At 41.9% G+C, this 17,707-nt stretch overlaps 1 protein-coding gene across 1 annotated transcript in view; it reads right to left on the bottom strand.

The window, feature by feature from the left end:
- Nucleotides 1–1,016: 1,016 nt before the first annotated feature.
- rell1 (RELT like 1) overlaps nucleotides 1,017–17,707 on the bottom strand; it is a 155,540-nt gene continuing 138,849 nt past the window's right edge. Inside the window, exon 9 of the transcript XR_014596208.1 lies at nucleotides 1,017–1,046. The gene's annotated coding sequence lies outside the window, so the exon portion shown is untranslated. The remainder of the gene's footprint in view (nucleotides 1,047–17,707) is intronic.

The raw sequence follows: 17,707 nt of genomic DNA on the forward strand, positions 1-17,707 counted from the left end.
ACAGCCTACAATCATTGCATAAGCCATTTGTTACACATGCATTTGCACACATTGAACAAATGGCACGCACAAACTTGCATGCACACACACACACACACACACAAACAACTGTGCACAACATGCAAGCATCCGAGGAGATTTATTAACAGAAGCGGACAGGAGGGAAGAAATCTGCCTTGCTAAAGGGCCTAATGACCTCATCTGTGGCCAGCAGCCGACATGACTGATAACATCCAAGAACACGCACGCTCACACAGACACAGACACACACACACAGCTGGAGGCTCGTCCTTTCCTGCCCTCTCCAACACTGTTCTCGCTGTGTTGTAGGTGTTTAATTTTACACCATGCTACATTGCACCCTGATTAGCAGTGAGCTGCACCTTTGTCAGATTAATAATAATAATAAAAAAGCAAGTGTGTGCTGTCTGTTTCGGTACGGAGCTGAACTGGGAACAGTGCAGTGCAGATTCATTTTCTTGAAATAACTTACAATTAGGGATGTCACGATTACTTGTTTTCACAATTAATCGCGGTATTAAACGCCACAATTAATTAATCGTAAAGATTCCTAAATACCGTTACTTCCCAAAAAAGATTATGTCGGAACCATATCGGCAGATGTGTGCCAAAATAAAGGTAAATGCTCAGATACTGGTCCACTTAACTAACGTAACATTGAATTGGTAGGACTTTAAATGTTAGCGTGTCATTTGTATTTAAAAAAACAAACAAATAAAACAAAAAACGATTAAAATAAACGTGAACATTTGGTATAGCTAACAATTTATGACCTGAATATTTCAAACGCTTCCCCTGTGGGTTAATAATTAGTCATATATAAATAGATACTCGAAATGTATCTAGTAAATTAATTAATGCATAATAATCGTGATAATCGTAACACCGTGATTATTTCTCTGACAACAATCGTACCAAGAAAATTTGTAATCGTGACATCACTACTTACAATACAACAACACACGGAGCTACATGTTTTTTTTTGTTTCATATTTCACAAACACACACACACACACATGCAGAATCTCCACAAGACAAAGACAGTCCGGGAGAGACACAGGGATATAAGAAACAGATCAAAAGATGGATTGAGATTTCCAGAGAGAGAGATGAAAAACAGATTACCTCTCCTCCGACTGGTGTTTTTTTCCCCCTTTAATTTACCTGTTCCGTCTCTCTCTCTCTCTCTCTCCTCCTCCCTTATTTTTCTCTCTCTCCTGGCTGGTCTGCACGTTGTGTTAGGAAGGGTGTGTTTGTGCAAGTGTGTGTTTGCAAGCATTTGGTCGTCTGACATAAAACCTTGTGACAGGTCTGAGCATAGCTGCCAACTGATGATGATACCAGCCATACACACACACACACACACACCCACACACATACATATATAGTAAACACCCTACATCCTTTTTGGAGACTGATTTTTATCTCCGCCCTCTCATATTGCCCTCACAACCCTGTTAAAATTCAGTTTCCTTTTTTTTTTAACTCTTCTATATTCATTTTGGTTTGCACCATTTCTCCCCCTCCGAGAACAGACCTTTCAGATATGGTAGAGATACAGTCGACAAGTTGTGTGTGTTTTTGTGCGATCCTTTATCCAGAAACACCATTAAATAGGCCAGATAAGGCAGATATGTGTTGCTGTCTACCTGCCTCCAAGGCCACTCTGTGTGGTGTGTGTGGTATGTGTGTGTGTGTGCATGTGTGAAGGCGTGTGTCTGCAGCTCGCCACCTCTTAAAGTGGATTTTCAACTAATACCCTTCAACTTACTTCTCTCCATCCTCTGGCTATTTTATTTTCTCTCCAATTTCCAGTGGTGCAGCGAAACAGCACGCTGTCCGGCCTCATGCTGTTTCCTGGATATTTCTCCATGTTATTTTTTTCCCTCCCTTCATTTCTTTTGCCTGATCCATTAGCAAGCCCTATAGCGCAGAAGCTCCACCCGCTCAGCTCTCTAGGATTGGGTGGAGGAGATATCCATTTCTAGATGTAAATAAATCTGTTACTTCCCTGACAGCACAATTCATTAGCTATCGCAGCAATCTGCCTGTTCACGCAGAGTGCTTTGACGCAGCGGCAAGTGTGTGTGTGCAGCAAAACTGAGAAAGGGGGTGGTCGGTTGTGTATTTGTGTGTGTTGGGTTGGGAAAATGTGTCAGCTTGCTCTTCGGAGGTTTGGGTGTGATAACAGGAGGGGAAGTGCTTTCAGAAGACAGACCAGCATGTGTACAGGGGGTTAACAGTGACTAACTGCTTTATTGCCCGCTCTGTTACCTCATCGCTGGCTCTGTTTTGTTTATTATTAATTAAATGGGAATTTTCTTTTCCTCTGAAACTGGTGTTGCTTTCGGATGAGATTACATAACATGTGTGAAACATATGTGGGATAGGATTGTAGATATCATTTATATGCTCATTTTTTTCTTGCCATCTGTATTTGCACCACATTTCCACCACACAGCAAAGCCACTGTTGTTGCCTAATAATAATTGTCTTATCTAATGCTGCGTTCGAGACAACTCGGATCTTTCCGACCTCCAACTTGAAGAAGTGCAATCGAACGCCACCTGATGTCGGAGCTCTGACTTGGTGAAGTCGGAGAAAAAAAATCTACCCCGACTTCGCCGAGCATCAGTTGTCTGACGTCACACAACAATCTGCACCCGGGCAGAACCACACAGTCAATGGTAAAATATCAATTAAATGCATTTAAATGCCAAAATACATTAAAAAGTTCTTTTTAAAATTGTTTTTGTGCCCTTCGTAATGTTTTTATGCCTGACATGAAGCACTTTGAATGCAAAGTTTGTTCCAGTCCGCCATGTTTTTGGTTATTTTGACCTGGTGCATCTCGAACGCTTTAAAGTGGAACTCACTCCCAGTTTTCAACTGGGAAAGCTCAGAGTTCCGACCTGTCTCGAACGCAGCATAATGGCGTGTTCCATTTGTCGGATTTTCCAAGTTGGAATTTTCAACTGGAACGCTAACGCAACTAATTATTTAATTCAATAAAAGGGTTTTACTGAGGATGTTGAGAAAAAAAATGTCTTCAAAATCTTGCTAACTGCTTCTTAACTGCCAGAGCTCAGTCACTTACGAGATAACAACTTAAACTTATTTTGTTTGGTGTCTGAAAATCATACACTGACACACAGTTGATGTTTGGCCATGCCAAGAAAGTACAAAACTGCCTCAAAGTTCACTGCAGTTCAAGTTAACATGAAAAAATGAACTGAATTAGCCTGAATATTTACTGAAGTCTGATCTCATCAATTAATTGCAAAGTAGCTCTAGCAAATAGAAACTAAGATAAAAGGAACATCTTGATAAAGCATAGACTATGGAGTGGACTTACTAAATAAAACTATAAAAGCTTCCACTAAGTGCATCACTAAAACTTGCAGATAAGATAGAAAAGTAAAGTACTTTTCAGTTATCAATTGTTTTCATCTGTTATTATATATTTTTCCATTGTTAGTAAGAGCAGAGCAATGTGTGTGAACAGTTAAGTTAACGAGACACTGAACTGTAAGTAGGCTATGGCTTCATAATGAGTTAGAGGCATTATTTTTATATTGCTCTTTGTATTACTTTTTTATGATGTTTTGATACGATATTCATTTACTCTTCTCTGTGTCTCTGGCTTCACTCTCAGCTGTAGTGATCGGTGAGTTGAAGCCACACAGTGAGAACAACACTTCTACCGCGACAAAATCCACCCTGTCACCATTTCCCTCTGAGAATCCAGCCACCTCATCAAAGCCAACACTTTGCCACAGAGCTACATGTGGCAAGGTGAAGAGGGCCCGGGCGGGGATTGAACCCACACCTCCCGGGTAGAGTCACGCGCGCTTGCCAGTCACCCAAAGGGACATCCCTTTGGCCAAGTAGCCAGGGCGCATGATCAATTGGAGGCATAGTGACAGGAACCTCAACTGTCACATCTCTCCCCCTCTTTTCACAAGCACGTCCTCGTGCTTCCGCGCAGGCTGCCACATATTAGGAATCCATGGACCCACCCCTAGTGCTACATGGATCCTGCCAACAACGCCAGAATGTGGCAAGGTGAAGAGGGCCCGGGCGGGGATTGAACCCACACCTCCCGGGTAAGAGTCATGTGCGCTTGCCAGTCACCCAAAGGGACATCCCTTTGGCCAAGTAGCCAGGGCGCATGATCAATTGGAGGCATAGTGACAGGAACCTCAACTGTCACATACAGTACAGTAGGCCTAACATCGCCATTAATATGGCCGATATGGACTAAAAAATGTATCACGATAATTTCTGGCATTTACGATAAAAGTGACGATAAAAAATACCAATTCACCTGTACTGCAAAACTGTAATGACTCAAATCAAACAAGTTTAAAATGTGAGAACAGACTCAACATTTATTCAAATGCTGGAGTCTTGTTTAGCAACGAGCTACTCGCTCTCAGCTCCACCTTCCGCCATGCTTGTTATTGTTCTTCACGTGAGCCAAGAGGTCGGCACGCAGGTGCCTATTACGTGAGCTGGGCTGCGAGAGCATGGTTGCACACAACGTCATCAAACGGGAGTAAATCTGAATACAATAAAGTAAAAAAAATTCCCATTCCTAATATGAAACTCAGCTTCCCTTTGATTTTAGGCTAAGCTAATTGTGTCAACTATCATCTAGCTAACTCTTGGTAAGATGGTGGACAATCAACAATAATGAACTCCTTCTGGCCCACTATTTATCATAATTTTATTTACATATCAGAATAACACGTCCACAATGTTTCACTTCGTCCAACCCCATTCATACAATCTGTAACAGATGCCGTACATTCATTAACAGCTCTGAATGCTCCATAAGCTGCTGCAGCCCGTAGCATCTCTGCTAACAAGGTTCGCAGGGCACACAATGACTGACAGCCAGCTCTCAAAAGTGAGACTGAACATTTCCCAGTGTAGGGCCTACTGTAGCTGATGGCAACAGAGAAAAATGATAGTGAGGATCGTTCCTGAAATACCACTTCCCAGCTTCTATAAACGCTCACAATATTCAGCGAGGGTTCATGTTGTGTTGCATATTTGCTAACAATGCTCCTAACAACTAACAGCTCACGGTAACGGCGCTATTTATTTAACTGTGGGTTGGTGCCGAGCCCAGATTCTCACTGTTTGTGGAGAGAATTACAGTCTGTTTTTAGCTTTGCTGCAGACTTGATGTATTTGACAAAAACATGTCTCTTGTTAGTTTACATTGATCTGACTGAACCAGCTTCACGTGTTTTGTTAGTGCATCAAAATGCAGATGGGAACAGAGAGCTTTAACCTGCTGTTCTCAGACAAAGACCACAGCGAATGAACAATTTGGGTCGATGGGGATCGATAATGAGTGTAGGCCCGGAAAGTGTCATGGCGAGGAACCCAGGAAGTGATACTCAGGATGGGGGCAACATTTCAATGAGGCATCACAGCTTCATTGTCCCTCCTGCAGCTCTTGTAATGAGAGGATAGGAGGAAACGAAGTGGAGGATGGGGTTCGGGAGGGAAAGATGTGAGAACTGAGACGAAAAACAAATGGTTTCTAGATGCCTATGTCATTTGATGCAGGAAATTCAACGTGAACAATACACAGTCTTTGTCCCTAGCCCCAAATTATTATAAACTGATGTATAATTTTCAAATAAACTGATGTTGCTTGAGTGCACCCATCTTTAAAGCCTCCATAATAGATATTTTATATCAAAGAGGGATCAAATGGAGCCATTTGTAGCTATGAAGCCACAGAACTCTATTGCCCCCTTCAACTCTGTGCAGCATTTTTAGCATCTTTCAGCTCATTGTTTTGGTTTTACAGCTCACCGATACGCTTTCACAACAGGTTTGTGCAGCAGATTTATGGTAAATGGACTCGCTATTATATAGTGTTTTTCTACTCTCCACAACCACTTAAAGTGCTTTACACTACTACTCCCATTCAATTCACACGTACATTCATACAGCGCTTTTATTATTAGTGTGAATGCGGATTCAGCATTTCACACTATTGTTATTCCGTTCGGCCATTTTCTTTTCTTCCACTCTTTTTCTGCATCTAAGTAGTCCTTCATACTTTGTGCTATTTCAACAATTCATATATCAAAACGTGCAGCTTTTTCTGGACAATTCTGGTATGACTTTTCTCTTTCATACTATTTATACTTTTTAAATTATTCAAAATTTTCTTATTTTTTTGTCCCATAAGAAATAAATTGAAACAGTTTTCAAACTCTTCAAATCCTCTGCTTCTTTAAACCTCTATAAGTTCAGCATACTGTCTCCTACAGACTTCATTCAACTTCTAAAATGTTCACATACGTTTAACGTATTCCTCTATTACTCAGCTTATTGATAAATTCAACAGTTTCAGATTTTTGGCAGTTTTAAAATCATTAACATTTTTGACAAAATCCAACTTTATAATGGGTGTGTATTGTGTCTAACGAGCAGAGATTAGAGTGCGTGACATCATCGTTAGAGTGGGAGAGAGCCAAAAAACATTCAGGATTTTTTTCTGGCTATACTGTCACCACGGCCACAAATTAAGATGTTCCTGAGGAGGAACTAGAGAACTCAGCTGTAGTGGAAAAGCACCTTTACCGAGCCGTGGCGTGCCGTGACTGTGTAGTGGAAAAGCGCAATTAGATATGTTTATACATGATATCGTGAACATGGCATGTGTGAGATTATATATGAGTCAACCACTAAAGCACATAACTGCTGACCAAATTGGGGCCAATAGCAGGTTCATACTGGCTTTAGCTTCTTTCTTTCTTTTCTTTTTTTTTTTTTACTCGACTCCCCTTCCAACAAGTACTGCGGCCTGTCATATGCTATCTCGTTGTGTCATTCTGCTGTGCTAGCCTCTGCCCCCACTGCTGCCTTCATGTGCTGCTTAGGCAAATATAGAAAGAGACATTGCTTGTGTGACATGCAAAGCCACGCACAGAAAAAACCCTTGAGAAGGTGCATCCGCACTTTCCACACACACGTTACATAATGGATAGACTATGGCAAAGGAACAAGGCAGCACAAAAAAGGACGAGAGAGACTATTGTAATGTGTGTCTGTGAGAGGGAGAAAGAGAGCAAGAGAGAGAGAGAGAGAGAATGTGTGTGCTGGGTGGAGGGAGGGACAGAGAGAAAACTAATTAGCAAAGCACTTTAAGCATCACGGGCCACAGAATGCTGCAAGTGGGGACTGCCATAGACAATCCCAGTCAATTTTCCCACTCAGCGGAGAGAGCTGAGGCATGCTCTGACATTGTGTTTTATCTCAGCGGGCCTCTTCACTCATGTCAAGAGCTGGGGAGAGAAAGAGGAAAGAAGAGAGAGAGAGAGGGAGAGAGAGACAAGGTTGTTGGTCAGGAAGTGAAAAAAGGGATGGTGAATTAAAAAAGAGAAAGAGCAGTAAGAGCAAAATAGAGTAATGGCGTGGTGGGGAGGAGGGGGTGTGAGGGAAGATTAGGAGTGAAATCCGGGAAGACAAAGACACAAGCTGAGAGGAAGAGAAAGACAGAGACAAAGAGAGGAGAAGAGCTGCAGCACTTGGGCAGCAATGTTTGCACAATTGCATTTATTAAGCGTTTTTCCTCAGCTGTCATGAGGTAAATGGGATTTCAAAAGGCAGCATCTGAAAAAAAAAAAAATCCTGGTGGTCTGCTGACAATACATCACCACATCCAATCAATGGCATTTGCAGAAATGTCAGTGGACTGTAGCTTATTCATACCAGACAGGGCTGCGCAACCTGGAAGCAACTCCACGGTTGTGTGGGGGCGATCCAGACAATTGAAAATAACGACTGCCCTTAGTGGGAGTCTCTTATTTTTTTCAAAATGCAGCAACGCACAGTTTGATTCACAGCATGGCTCCTGTGTGTGTCTTTTTGAAGGCTGTCCTGAAGCTCCTGCACACTGCTGCTCCTGCGGAAAACAAACAAATGCAGTGTATAGGTATTCAGCACACAGCCAGAGTCCAGTTACGTACAGCTTAATCCTGCGAGTGTCCGTGCGGCTGCTACATGTTCCTGTATCTAATCTGAATAAATCATTGTGTAAGACAGCCGGTGCACTTTAACAGCTCTATTTTTATGGTCTCCCTAACATTACCATCAAGCCACAATTGCATTTAAACTCCCCACACACCCATATGCTGCAATATGCATTGTGCCAAACTGTTGGTCCACTGGTGAGCCTGAAGAATATCTGAGGTGGAATATCACTGTATTCAAATGGACAATATCAGGGTGTTGAGAAACTAAATGTGCATTTCAATAGACCTTGCTGGCACACGTGACTTTGACGGGACAAAGCGCGGCGCATGCTGGGTAGATACGGCACTTGGCAACAACACTAACAGCACAGATCAGGGCCGTTGCTAGGAATTCTGGGGCCCCAGAAAGAATACTAAAGTGGGCCCCTGACTTTTCCACTTTTTTTCTTAGACTACGCATGTATTATCATTTTTTATTTAGCCTACTTTGTTTTGATGCTAATACAGCGTTACTATGAGTATTAGTCAGGGTCTTATGCAGAATAATTCAGTCATACAAAGATTAGACTACTGGGGTTTTTTGTGGGCCCTACTGGGCGCTGGGCCCCTAGAATTATCATCACCTTTCTCCCCTATACAACGGCCCTGCACGAGATACAGCACTTAGCAACAAGAACACCAACCAACATGTGCTAAGCGTATACAGTAGGTCTACCCCAGTGTTTGAGAAAGAGAATGGTAATATTAGCTACATTGCTGTTTTTCATGTCAGACAGAGGTAGAGTTGCAACCCGTCCCGTTTTTCCCGGAATTGTTCTCTTTTTTCCATCAGCTGTCCCGGGAAAAATTGTATCTCCCGAGATACAATATGTCACGGAAAATGTGAAAAACTTCATTTGGTTTATAGCATGTTACCATGAAACTCCTCCAAAGCAGAGAGATCGTAGTATGATGTCTCTGTATGACCTACAACAGCAAACGAGGCCATCGGTGGGAAGATGAGCTATTTCTAAATAGTGTAACTCTATACCTTCGGGAGGCAGTGGTCGGGTCGGTCCACTGGACGAAACGATTTACAGAACTCAGACCGGAGGAGATGGCACACCTGACATGACATGGCTATAATTTAGCATTGTGTTATTGCTACGCTAGCCAGAAAACAGGCTCAATTTCATCACTATATTTGAATCATGGCTGATACTGGGATAGGATCCACAAAGAGAAACCTATCGCTTTTGTCCATAGGGGTCGCCAAAATCAACACAAAATTAAAGTTCTTTTTAGTTGCTTTATTTGTCCATAGTGTTTTCTGTAACAATGCAATTGCAAAGGCAGTCGTATAGGGTTTTATTCGCACAATGTCTGCTAGCAATGAAGAGAAGGTCAGTAAGGATTATCATTTACCCATGTTCCATTCAGCACTGTTTAATGCATTCAATAAGACCAATCATGGAGGGTGAATGAGCGTGTCTACGTCTTTGTTTCCAAATGTCTCTACAACCTTGGGGTTTTCAAACTAAAATAGGGTCAGCATAATTTCAAAAAGTCTTTTAGGAGCTTCAAGTCCAGAGTGATGCGGATACCAGGTGTAAACATAGCAAAATAGATACAAAGTCAGAATAATAATTTTTTACATAATATGTACAGTATTTACTAATTTATGGTCGGTAAGAACAGCTTTATAACAAGGAAATGAATGGGGAATAATGGATTTCTCTTCATGGATGATTCACCCCATTGCTGTGCTTCATGAATCACCTGAACAGGTAAGACAGACCTTCATGTCTCTAACATTCTGTACAGTGTTAATCCAGAAGTCCTGTGGTTTTACTTCAAGTAAATGTTCTGTGAGATTGTTCATTCTCTTATATTTAAATTATTCCATTAAATATCGAATGCTTTCTCCAACGTGCAGCAATCCAAATAAAATCCATTCATCGTTTAATGATCTCTGTTTCACGGACTATATCCCCCCTGTCTCCTTGCTCCTCGTTCATTCTCTTATTTCCAGACACTAATTGTTGCACACAGCCGGCACAGCCATCGCTCAGTCATTCCCTGCCACTCGCCATGTGGGGGCGAGCACAATAAGTGAAAATACAGACTGAGTCCTGGAGATTTCAGCAAAAACAAGAGTGCTTTCTCCGTTTCTACCACCCCACTCTCTTTCTGTCTTTTCACACGCACACATAAAATCTGTGGGAATTCATTAGCTGGCTGCTGATTTATGCCGCACAGTTGTCAGCGCATAATTAGCAGTTGAGGATTGTTTATGATGGCTTTGCAAGAGGAGTGGAAAACGCGTGGCGAGGAGCGTGCTCCAAGGTCAAGACAGGCTGAAAGCAAATATAGATTTAGCCTTTTTTTAAAAAGGCGAAGTCAACATTATTAGCTGAAAAAAAAAACTTTAACGGATAAAAAAAAAAAGTTCTCATTTCCCAATGTCAACATGATAAGTCAGACAATAAATATTTTATAGCCATTTGGTTTAAATATATCTTTTCTTGCGCTTACAGGAATATTGTTGTGTGAAGGCTTGTTATGCGAGTTCAAGAGATAATTATATTGTGCTCACAAGGAAACAAAACAAGTGGTAATTATCCCCAGTGGTCTCCATAATATCCTGTTATGTGCACCAAGTTGCATAATTGCAGCCCAAACACAGCTAAGCATACAAGCCATTACGAAACAGACCATTACTGTACATACAAATCAAAAAGTTTGGTGCTAAACTGCAGCCTTTTCTGTTTTGGTCAAGGGCAAAAAACGGAAGTAGCAAAATCTCTGTGCGTTCAGATCGTTGTTTGTCAACGCCCTTAAAGCTACAGTTGGTAAGTTGACGAAAGTGAAAGTAAAGTCCGCAAATTTCAAGACGATACACTGTCAGGTCCCTCTATGAACCTCTTCCAAGTTGTTTTCGCCATGGTAGCACCGGCAGTTTTTCATTTTCCGGCTGCTCCACCATTGCGACAAGCAAGGGGCGGGAGGGGTATTATAGTTTCAGTCAAAATACATATTCACCATTGGTTTGAAACAGGAAACAACATCCTCCTCCATCACTGTTCCAGCATTATAGTTGGCATTGTTACTATATAAACAGCTTTGGCTTGATTAGCTTCAGACACTGTACTGGGTTAAAATATCATGATTTTGGATAAGATCAGTGCTTCCTCCACATTTGATGATCTTTGTTGTCATTAATTCTATAACATTGATGTGGTTCAGTTTGGTTAACATTCCTGGATAAAACATAGGAACCGAACACCACTCTACTGCGTCCATCCACCTGACCGCTTTCCCTATGAGGACTTTCCTACGTCAGTGAACTAACCTCTTTGAATCTGTTATAATTACCTTGGCCTTGGTTTTGTTAACCTATATCCATCAACCACGATGTCGGTCTTAAGATCTTATACATGTTGAACATAAATTACTTTGGGACGCTTCATCTTATGAACAAGCAAATAAATGTTTTTTAAAAGCACAGTTGTATGCACACATTGTAAAGAACATGCATCATGTTGATGTGCTGTGAATTGAAGCAATCATGTTTCACAAGGGAAAAAAGAACAGAAACTGAAGGAATAATAACAGCATGAATTATTCCTGGTGAGGCTCAGCTGTCATGCGACCACATGCATATATATAGCTAACAATGTTTTTTATAGCCGGTACATTCTGTTTGTGGCAAATAAACAATGAACAATCACAAAGGAGATTAGGCTGGATAGATGTATAGATCAACAAAGTGTGAGACTTTCACACAAAAGTCTGCCGTTCACAGCCAACAAGCAACACTGGTTCCTTTTAACTAGAACAAGAAAGAGAAAACAAAGCCAAAGCACAGAAATGGGAGATCAGTCACATGGATGTTTTCATTTCAGAGGTAATTTGCAGTGGTTTTGCCACACACGCCCACGCACACACACATACAGACTACAAACGACAAATATATTTCAGCGTTTTGAACCGTTTCCGTTCTTCATCAGATCAGAATATTCACAAATGGTCACCATGCACGCCAGTATTTTCCAAAAGGCTCCGTGATGAATTGAGTGGTTAAACATCCAACCTGTCCAGGCTGATAAGTCTCTAATTAATCACCAAAAAGTAAACAACAAACGCAAATGTCAGATGCAGTTTTCATCAATCTGACTTTTCCAATGGCCTGTGCATTTTAAATGTGATGTGTGTATTTCTCCGCTCCCTTTTGATGGCAATGACAAACATGTTTTCTGTCATTCAGTTTTGGAGAGCTCGTGTTTTTCTTTGCTCCCATATTTGAATTGGAGAAGCTGTGTCCTTATGCTACTGTAACTTTGTGTGATATTTGCCCCAAACTTCATTTTGATTGGACAAATTATTTTTCTTTCTTTCTTTCTTTCTCTCACATTCCCCAATTAACTGTGACCATGGTATCAGGCAGCAGACTGGAGCAGCAGATTTTACAGTGGCTGTATTGGCTGGTGGTGTGTTCAATATTGCTATAGACTACCATGTTTGGTAAGAAAGGTCAGTAGATTGATATTTCTCCATGCTGGACACACACACAGGCACACACACACACACATCTGAGACTCAGAGCCTCAAAGCCAACAGCCATCATTATCTCTCTCTGTCCCTTTAACCTATGTGCACACCATAGTAGGCGCACACCTCCACACAAACACACACACACACACAGCATGGTATATCTAAGGCATGTTCATCTCAGAGGGCGGCTGCATCAGTGTCTGATCTGATCTCTGGTCAGCTGGCCTCCCTTCAGCAAACCATGGCTTACAGTTTGTGTGTGTGTGTGTGTGAGAGAGAGATCAATACCTAGTTACAGACAGTTCGGCCCCGCCCTGCTTCAGTGCCTGGACTCCTGAGGGAACACACACACACACACAGAAAAAAAGAAAACAAAAGGTTTGACAGTCGGAGCATTTAACCACCATATACAAGTTTATCTTTGCTGGTGCACACGGAGAGAAACCAGAGGAAGGTGTGGAGGCAGTGGACAGTATGCCCCATGGGAAACCAGTGATGTCATGTGACCATGTACACAAGTGAGAGAGAAGAGAACGTAGCGCATGTGAGATTAGAAATGACAGATAAGGAATCTAAGCGACAAGGACAAAGAGACAGAGAGAGAGCAGGAAAAACAGGAAAAATATGCCAACTGTGGAAAAAAAATAAAGTCCCAGCAAAAAATGTGAATTGATGTTCTTTGATTTTTTTTTTTTTTGCGCTGTCCTTTCTCCTGCTTTAACATAAATGACAATGTGTCACATAAGCCCAGCTGTGATTTACCAAATCCCCCTTCATGTTGTGACAGCGTAGGCTACTGTATGTGTGGAAGTCGGGCCTCCTCCTGGTGGAGGAGTTCCCTATACCTGATAGCAGCTTTCCTTCCCCTCCATTTGTGCTTTTACGAGCCTCTTTTATTAGTAACTGTCTGAGAGTGAGGGGGTTAGCACAAGATCAAGAGACAGAGAGGGAGCGCGTGTGGTGGTGGTAGTGGTGGGGTGAGTGAGAAAGGGAGAACCCTTCAGGCATCTGCTGTGCTCGACACGTCTCGGAAAAGGTGTAAATTGAAATGAAAATGTGGTTTGACTTTGATTAAAAATCTTCTGCATCTCAATAGTTTTCACATCGTCCTCAGTGTGTATGGGGGCAAAACCAGAGAGGGTGAAAACTAAAGGAAAACATGAACATCAGCAGGAAAGCTGGAGACTGATCCCACTGTCACGTCTGTACAGTAAACATCAAGCCGTCAGTTTGCTTGCTTTGCTTTCTTTGCCACGCCGTTATGCTCCTTAATTAAGTGATTCCCTGGTGCTTATAGAGAAGAGGTGCCATCTCTGGAAATGCTATTAAAAGCAGTAAAGTTCTAGTGATGAACCTGACATGTTACTTTGTTCTATCACTTCCAAGCACTGACAAAGTATGATGTGAACAACACAAATCATTTTAGAATTTGAAACTTGGTAATTATGGTTAAGAAAATACAGTATAGCTCCAAAGGTAAAAGCTTGTTTGATTGCATAATGAAGCAGTGCAAAATATTCAAACTGATACTTCAACTGGCTTGTACTTCTTGTTTTGATAGTTTTCTGCCAGTCCTTGACCAGGACCAAAAAGGTTGTCCAACATCATGAACCGTATGGGTTTCAAGCTTCTGATACGAACAATAGCAGTGTCTCCTGAAATAGTACACCTACAGCACCATGGAAACCATAATAAACATGTAGCAACAATGGCATACCAAACATCGCTGTGGGAACGGACATGGCTTCATTAGGTTTAGGAGTCGAGGTTACTTGGTAAGATTAAGGAAAAATATCATGGTTTGGGAATTACCCGGAGTAGATCCTAATCAGTGTGCTCCTAGAAGATCGAGCCTATAGCACACAGGTCATTATCAACCGAAGTAAAATTTTGTTATTAGGTGACATCTAGTGGCTGTCGTGAATATGACAGCCACAAGATATGATAACAGTACCAAAGTCTGCATAAAGAAGAAGTTTAGGTGGATAGATGGGTCAATAAAAGACACAATTTGGACACAGTAGAGTGGTGTTTGATTCCCAAAATACCAAAAAAAAGGGTCAAGCCATCAACAAAGTTAACCTTGTAATTAATTACAGCAACAATGATCGTCAAATGTAGAGGAAGGAATGATTTCAAAATCATGATCTTTTCCTGAACCAAACCAAGTTGTTTTGTTACCGTCAGCGCGGTGCTGGTACTGCAGCTGGACTGTGTTACATTTGACCAGAGCCGAGCTAACAGTTTCACTTAAGCTAACAAGCTGCTTTCATGTAGCCTCATGTTAAAACAGGCAGATAGGAGTGTTTTCTTTTAATCTAAGTCAAAAGTGTTGTTCCTAAAATGCTGAAATATTACTTTCAGCTGTGAAAAAAGTAAGGTTTGTACATGACAGTAAAGTATAAAGCACACACACACACATCTTGCACACAACACCGCCTCGGCAATCGAACCCCTTTGCTGTTCAGGTTCCATCCATTTCTGAGGAAACAAATGAGCTCTTAAATGATTATTGATTGGACCCCCCCCACTTCTCCTTTATCCTCCCCTTTCTGGAATATTCCCAGAAAACATAAAAAGAAATTTCAGAAATTTCATCCACCAACAAATACCCTTGATTCCACCCATGGTCTTCACAGCCCTGCCTGATCAAAGCACAAACCACAGATGGACGAGGAGAAAATGGATAAGAAAAGTCAGTTTCTTTGACGCTGTGCTCAGAATTTATTGATTGCCTTCCCTTTCTGTCTCCGCCCGTTTCTTCCCTTCTCTCTCTCCTCCACTGAATTTTGTGAAACTGCTGTAATCACCGGCAATTTGCAGGGCGCCTCGCAGCTGGACTCTAGCCCACTGCTGACAGAGTGGAAGCATGTCGGTGTGTAAAGATGTGTGTGTGTATGTGTGTGATAACGCGTGTGTGTGCGGGGGCAAATACATCTGTGTACTGTGCATCTAAAAAAGGTCTATTTGGGGAAATCGGGGACCATCTCTGTATTGGGTTTGGTATATTGACTAAGGTCCACAGAGAGAGTGAGAGATATACCGTAGCTACTGTATATATTTTTTTGATTTCCTGAGGGGGGTCCCTTGACTTAGATTAGTTTGCGGGGCAGACAAACTTACATAAATACAGAGATGAACATAACTCTATTCTTTTGTAAGGCTAAAAACATTTTGACTGGAATTTATGTTGCAGAAACAACGGGACAGCAAGGAAACATGGAGGAAACATGGAGGAAACACAAAGGAAATATAGAGGAAACAAGGGGGAAACATGGAGGAAACACAAAGGAAACATGAAGGAAACATTGAGAAAACATGGAGGAAACTAGGGCTGCCCCCGACCAAAGATTTTGTTGGTCGACCAGTAGTCGTCACTTATGGCGATTAGTCGACTAATCGACCCCCCACCTTGAGGGAAAAAAAAAAAAAAAAAAAAAAAAAATTTATAATTTTTTTTTTTTGCCCGCGGTCAGGTTGAGAATTAATTAATTAATGCTCGTGACTCCGGCCGTGTTGGGTCCGAGATTCAACAACAAGCCGGTCGGGTTTCACCGTTATTACCGGCAGAATGCCCGTTTATCACCAATAAACACAGTAGATGAGGAGGGTAACTGAGCTCAGGCTGTGTGACGGGAGTGCGGGGGTGGGGGTCCGCGGCGTGGAGCGGTGCGGGCATAGACACTATGGGTGCGGGTCTCTGACTGCAGCGGGGACCATCATGGATCCGCTCCGTGACACTGAGACTGACCGCCGGTGAGCGCTGTGGGACGGGACCGGAGCTCAGACAGCACCGCTAAGGTTGAAAACAGCGGTGATAGAGAGAGAGACTGCCGTGCCGTGTAAAAAAAAAAAAAAAAAAAAGTGTCACGTCACGACTTCCTGTATCTGGCCCTTCAAAATAAAAGCCCCATAACCTTTCCTATACAGTTAAGTCATTGATGTTGGCTTAATTTTGACAAGACACGGCTCCAAATGTTTTTTTTTTTTTCCTGCGACCAATCGACCAATGAAATTTTAGTCAGCTAATGATTTTTTGGTCGACCAGTGCTTGGTCGACTATTTGGGGGCAGCCCTAGAGGAAACATAAGGGAACATGGAGGAAATGTGGAGGGAACATGAAGGAAACATGGAGGAAACATGCAGGGAACATGGATGAAACATGGAGGAAATATAGAGGAAACATGAAGGAAACATGGAGGACACATGGAGGAAACATGGAGGACACATGGAGGAAACATGGAGGACACATGGAGGAAACATGGAGGAAATATAGAGGAAACATTGAGGGAACATGGAGGACACATGGAGGGAACATGATGGAAACATGGACATGGAGGACACATGGAGGAAATAAAGAGGAAACATGAAGGAAATATAGAGGAAACATTGAGGGAACATGAAGGAAACATGAAGAAAAAAATGTGCTTAGCTTTTATTCAGTTGAACACATTTTTTAATGTGTCTTTATTCACATCTATTCTACCTTTGTGTTAATCAGTGTAGATTGTGCAGTCAGGCAAAATAAAGGAAACTCCACCATGTCTGTTTTTCACTGCAGCACCTTCATAAATGTCCTCAGCACACCTGAGAAAAAACTGTGGGCGCTGCCACTTGATTTCCTGCCCTGTGAGACTGCAGCTGTCAGCATGGAGACTTTCAAAAAAGAAAAAAGAAAACCACTCCGTCCTCAACAGTGGCTAGAAATCCCGCTGACATTACTGTAGATGTGAGAGCTGGAGCCCAAAACGCAGCACCGGTTAAATTTTATATGAGACTGAGAATAGCTGTGGTGAAGAAGTACATCCGTGTCTTACAATTTCCTGCTTTGCCGTTTCCATTTGGCCGGACAAATTGAGAATGAAATCGACAAGAATTTCCACACTGTAGCATGTAATATCATGTAATTATGTAATAATCATTGAGAGGCCGCGGATTAGTAGGGCTTTTTATTGTCACGGATGTTGTTAGGCCCATTGCCAAACATGATTGCTTCCCATTAATTTTCAGTTGGGCCTGTATCATGTAATAACCATAACTGGAGAGGTTTATTTCCCTTAGAGCGCTACAGCCCTTCTATTATTATTTCTTATACATCGGCACAGAATCATATCATCACTTTCGCTTGGTGCTTTATTGATAGCCAT

The sequence above is a fragment of the Trachurus trachurus genome (genome assembly GCF_905171665.1).
Source record: "Trachurus trachurus genome assembly, chromosome: 18".
In the NCBI taxonomy this organism is placed as follows: Eukaryota; Metazoa; Chordata; class Actinopteri; order Carangiformes; family Carangidae; genus Trachurus; species Trachurus trachurus.